Raw genomic sequence first — 6,014 nt, 5'->3', positions numbered from 1 at the left:
CCTTGCAGTTTGCACTGTATTTCCTCCAAGTTCTGCTGAGTTTTGTTCAGCACTCTTTCTTTTGACCCCAGTGAAATGAGTCCTTGTTGCTGTCTCTTCATTTTTTTCTGGACCACAGCAGTGCTTCATCCCTTCTATTGGTTCTGCTCCTCCAGTAATCATTTTGAGGTGTTTTTGTTCTTCTGCATCATTTAGAAGATGGTTGATGGCCTTCAAGAGTTTTTTTTAAATTCTGAATGGCTGAATAAATAGTGGTTTCTGATGGTGATCGATTTTTATTGTGCTGAAAGGAATAATGAACTGGGAAGACTTCCAAGAATTGATTCAGAGTGAAAGGAGAAGAACCAGGAGAACATTATAAACAGAATCTGATGCATTATGGCACAATAAAATGTTATAGACATTTTTACTAGCAGCAATGCAATGATCCAGGACAATTCAGAGGAACTTATAAGAAAGAACATTATCCATATCCAGAGAAAGAACTGTAGGAATAGAAATGCAGAAGAAAAACATGTGATCAATCATGTAGTTAAATATGGACATGATTACGGTTTTTATGTTAAAAGATCACTCTACTGCAAATATGAATAACATAGAAATGGGTTTTGAACAATGCTACATGTATAACCCAGTGGAATTGCTTGTCAGCTCTGGGAGTGGGAAGGCAAATGGTGGTGGTGGTGGGGAGATCATGAATCATGTAACCATGGAAAAATATTCTAAATTAAAAAAAAAGAAAAAATAAGTTTTTTATTCTTCCATTTTGGTAACCGGAAGTCAACACTCAGTACAGTATATTGCATAGAGTGGACACTTAATCAATGCTAGTATCCTCTCTTTTTTCAATGAGATTATGTTCTAATAGGGACAGACTAATAATATAAACTGACAGTTGTGATCGGAGTGGAATATTCGACAAGAAAGTCAAAAGGGATGGTGATTGGATTTTACAGGGCAATTGATTCCTTCATGAAATGGTAATACTCTCTCTTTAGTAGTCCAACTGGAAAATATTGAGAGAGATTTTTCTTTTTTCCTAAGAAGGGTTGCTACAGAGATGGACCTTTCTGTTTTATTTTTCTATTTATACTATTTTCACAGAATTCATGACTCTGGAAGAAAGATGGAGAAAGGGAAAAGATTTAAATAGCCTTTATACAAATATAACTAATTTTATAGCAGTTTTGTTTTGCTTTTTATCTCTTCTCTAACAATAAATTTTCAATTTTAATCAGTTTTTTAAATTAATATTTCAATTTCTTTCCCTACTTCTCTCTTCTAAAATATTTTTATAAATATGCATAGTCAAGCAAAATATTTCTGCATGAACCATTTCTAAAAATAAATGTTTCATTCTACATATTGAATCTATCATCTCTCTATCAGGAAGATTATCATTTTTGGAGAAGGGTATTCAAACACTTAGAGATCTAAAAATCCATGATAGATTTGGCTCTGCTTTTGAAAAATATCAATATTGGAATCTCTCTACTATGTTGAACAACTTTCTGTATGTAGGAGAATAGCCTTACTCCTTTCAATGGCAGAATACGAGTAAAGTAATAAAATAATGGTATTTAAGATTCTGTTTCTTGGGAATTAAAATCATATTGCAGAATTTTGTTTCCCAAAGGAATGACTTTAAAAACATTTTTCAAGGAAAAGTTTGCTTAGAATTCATGATAATTTTGGAAAATGTGAAGTGATACAGAACCATGAGATTCTTCTGTAAAAATAGCCCATCTTTCATCATATACCATAAGCCAATCAGAGGGCATATAGAGGAACTGGGAAAGAGGGGGGGAAAAGTCAATTGATTTGGATCAGCTGTCTCTAAAGGCTAGCAAGCAAACCCTCTAAGTGAAAAACTCACTTGAATCAGCTGATTGATATTGGAGGGAGGAGAGTTGGAGAGTTGAGAGCAGGAGGCAGAAGAAGTCCATTAGGCTAATTTAGTTTCTTTAGTGAATCTCTATGCCCACTTAATGGAACTCTAACTGAATACAGGCAGCTCACAATTTTTGTAGGTGTAGTGTTCCTAAAAATATGCTCCAAAGTCTAAAATGTAAATGTTGATGCATGAACTTATGGGAAATAGGAGATTAGTCTTCCATGACCACAAAAAAATTATCATCATTTGATAGAAACTGCTAGAAAAAAAAACACTTTTCTGCATACAATTAACAAAACATTAGTTCTGATAATACGTATTTTTCCTAACATAGTAATCATAAAATAATCCCATGAAATGCAGTAGAGAAGAAAGGTAGTGCCTTACTACATGGGGAGAGACAAGGGGAGTGATGTCAGAAGAACATGAAGGTAAAAAAAGGGAAAAGAGAAACCTATCATCTCTTATATCCCATTCTCTTCCAGATAAAAAGGACATGCCTCCCTTTGTGTCCCTTACCTCAACCAGAGCCCTAGATCCCAAATTAGAGTTTCTGTGTAGGCCAAGTTTACCTGTCATGCCAAGCTGTTCTCCTCCTTGAAGCCCTGGTCTGGGCACTTGGGAGTCCAGCTGTAAGGGTAGCAAGGAAGGCATCAGGACATTCTAAGCTATGAAGAGAGGGCAGAAGGTGATCACTATTCCATTTACCCACAAGCAGCTACTTTTCCACTTTTTTAAAATTCCCTCATCATGCAGTTTAGTAGTTACTTTAGCACTTTCTAAAGTTGATTCAGGACCTTTTTAATGACTACTTTCCTCATTTTTTTACAGATATAAAATTGCCATATTGTCCCCCTCCCCCTTTTTTCTCTATTCCATCTAGTCAGGAATATACTTGGTTACCAACACAAAAGTGAAAATGAGATTACTAAGAAAATCATTCAAATGATTGAGTTAACAAAAGTTAAAGGGTGGATGTTGTGATAAACAGATTAGAATGGGAGCATAGAGTGGGCAGGGGCCATTATCTAGTTAATGAACTTTGTGTGATTTTGTATTAAGATATGTACTCAGCCTTCCAGACAAATTTTGGTATCCAAGTCTTATCCTCATCTCATTTCCCCTGATATTCCAGTTTCTATCAAAGGACTAAATATTATTTGATAAATTGTTCATGAAGTCTCCGTGTATTCTGAGCATTTATTGATCTCTATTTTGATAGTACAAACAAGCTCTTAAATCAATACACTGTAGTCATTTGAATGATATATGTGAAGTTGGAATTTATACTAGCTATTAACTAGCCATTAAATTAACACAGATATTGGGTATGTTTCAGCTTGTTGTGTCTAAGGCACTTGAAAACCTTTTTTTTTAAATTATTATTATTATTTTACAAGCATTTCTGCTTGCATCTTTCCACAATGTTATCAAAGAGAAATACAATTCACTTTATGACTTGTACTCATCCTCTATGGCTATTGAAGCATATGCCTATAAGCAAACATCTCCATTTGACTTTTATTTATCAAAAAGGTTAGTTTAAAAAAAGATAAGGATTAGAAATAAAATTTCACTGTTAGAAGTAATTCCAGGGGAGAAAATTCCTTTGACCAGTGAAAGGTAGTGCCTCTGTAACTTATAATCTTATAGCTGGTCAAAAAGTGGAGAAGTTAAAAGTTTAGCCCTAAATCAGAAAGTCAGAATGTGTAATGGGCAAGACTTAAACTGGGCTTTTTGGTTTCAAGGTGAACACACCATCCATTATGCCATGTTGTCTCTCACAATAAATTAGCACCAACTATTATTTCATTCTCTGCCTTTTTCTTCCATTTTAGTCAATACCCTCAAAAAATTTAACTCATTTTTCACAGTGCTTCAAGTCCCAGGCTTTCGTGATTCAGGCCTGATTTGTGAAGGAATGCCCAAACTCTCACTAACTCATGCCATTATGTCCCAATATAGAGTCAGTTTGGGAAAATTTCCTAGTGAGGCTTATACTTGCATTTAAATACATGATAGCAAAAGGAAATAAGTATTCCTGAACAAGTATTCAAACTGATTCTTTTATCAGGATTAGTTTTTATTTTATCATATAGGAATTGTAGTAGATTAAAAAGGTTCCTAAGGGACTCTCACAATGGAATATTTTATATGATAAGTAATTTTAAGATCACAGAACTAGAACTAAAAGGCATATCCAAGAACATGTAGCCCAACTCCAATATTTAAGTGAATTTGTAAAAAAATATGTTAGTCTTTAAATTCATTTTTCCCCCTGAAAACATCTACACAGACATGGCAAAGAATGCTGTAGTGAATAGAAAACTGGCCAATAAATTGGGAATATATCAGATAAAATCCTGCCTCAGACAATTACTAGCTAGTTAAGGAAGTCATTTAACCTCCTTGAGCCTTGGTTTCTTCATCTATAAAATGGGAATAACAATAGTACTTGCTTATTGTTCATTTCTTTTGCTTATTTTTGTTATGTTCCACATATGATGAAATTAATTTTACTTTGATGCAAAACGAAAGCTTTCACTATAGCACAAAGACCAATTTGATAAAAAGTCATGAAAAAGTGCTGTAGGTAATGCAGAAAGTGATATATAAACTGGAGGATCAGGTCATTTCTTTTATAACATGACATTACACTGTCGTTGAAGAACAAATTTAAATAACACTGAGAAAATGAACTGAAATGCACCAAACTTCCATGTATTCCCTAAAGTATCACTCTCTTAAAATAGATTCAAAAAACTCTAGACTTCAGCATGGTGGTACTAGAACAATTCTTTGGAAAAATGAAAAGTTCAGATTGTTGAAATTTCACAGAAGAATATTAAGGGGTGGATTCATTTCTCTTCAATTCCAGGGATAGATCTGATACTTTACTTAAAAACTATATTAAGCTTCCAATTTAAATCCTAACCCAACTTTATGATCTCCTGTATTGAAGTTTTTTTTTCCATCAATTAAAGCTGACAGCATTAATTTTATACCTGCCCAGAGCACCTGAAAATAACCCAGTCTGATATGCCTGGCATTATTCACTTTACCAGATAAGAGAAATTTTGTGATCCAGCTTACACTTAGCAGCAATGCCAAAACAGGTGTTGTCACTGCCAGCTGTCCAAGGAATATTTATGGAAGTTTGAACCTTCTCATTAACTTTTTGGTAGATTGACCCTCCAAATTCAGTGCCATCATTCACATATGTATGCAGCTGGAAGTCAGCACCTTTATAACCCAGGGCAAAATTATTCTGAAATAGTCTGGATTTGGCTGTATCAAAACTCATCTGATAGCTAGCAAGCCATCCATCATAAGCCAAAACACCCTAGTCATAGATGGTCAGTCGAGAGAAATCAATGTCAACATTTCCACCAAGACTGAAACAGTCTCATCTATAGGAGGCCTTTAATTTACCACTCTTCTTGCCTTTATTTGGTACAAAAATGGTGTGGAGTCAGCTTAAAACCATTAGCCAATCTATTCTCCATACTTGTTTCTGTCCCCAGGGTATTGTCTGTGTTCCATTTTTGAATGAAGATAAGCCCATAGTCACAGCTTTTGTACCTTGTTTCCAAATTACCTGAAGATTTCCCTGTATCAGTATATAAATGACCGACCAGATCTAGAAAGTTCCGTTTCACTGGAAGACTTGATTGTAAGGTCTATTTTAACCAAACCAAAGCCCTATCCTTGGTTGAAGATGCTCTTGGCAGCCTTTCCTAGGCCACAGTAAGTTGGTGTTTCGCTGACTAAGGAGCCACTCTCTCTTCCCCAGGGCAAAGCTGAAGGTCTTCTCCCAGTACTTCTTATTGTTATAAGAAAAAATCTGAGATAGTACATATCAAGGTTGGAGCAAACCTTAAAGCATTGTACAAATGTCTGTAGAATGTTATCTCCCTAAAAGTAAGGTATGTTGAAATTTTCTTCTTTACAGACACACTGCCTTGGACAGTACCAGTAAACAACAGGCAGAGTAAATGTTTTTTCCTCTAGCTTTTGGTGCCTCTTCTGGTAAAGCTACCTTCTATGCACTCCATATTTAATCTGTACATATTGATTTTATACATGCATACATGTGTTATAGAAATATAAATATAGACAT

The 6,014-nt window shown here is 34.7% G+C and overlaps 1 pseudogene; it reads right to left on the bottom strand.

The window, feature by feature from the left end:
* Nucleotides 1–4,804: 4,804 nt before the first annotated feature.
* LOC123254508 lies at nucleotides 4,805–5,752 on the bottom strand (annotated as a pseudogene).
* Nucleotides 5,753–6,014: the final 262 nt, after the last annotated feature.

Source organism: Gracilinanus agilis, unplaced genomic scaffold (genome assembly GCF_016433145.1).
Source record: "Gracilinanus agilis isolate LMUSP501 unplaced genomic scaffold, AgileGrace unplaced_scaffold23464, whole genome shotgun sequence".
Lineage (NCBI taxonomy): Eukaryota > Metazoa > Chordata > Mammalia > Didelphimorphia > Didelphidae > Gracilinanus > Gracilinanus agilis.
Note: the sequence above shows the minus strand (reverse complement) of the source record. Positions and strands in the feature narration are given on the sequence as shown.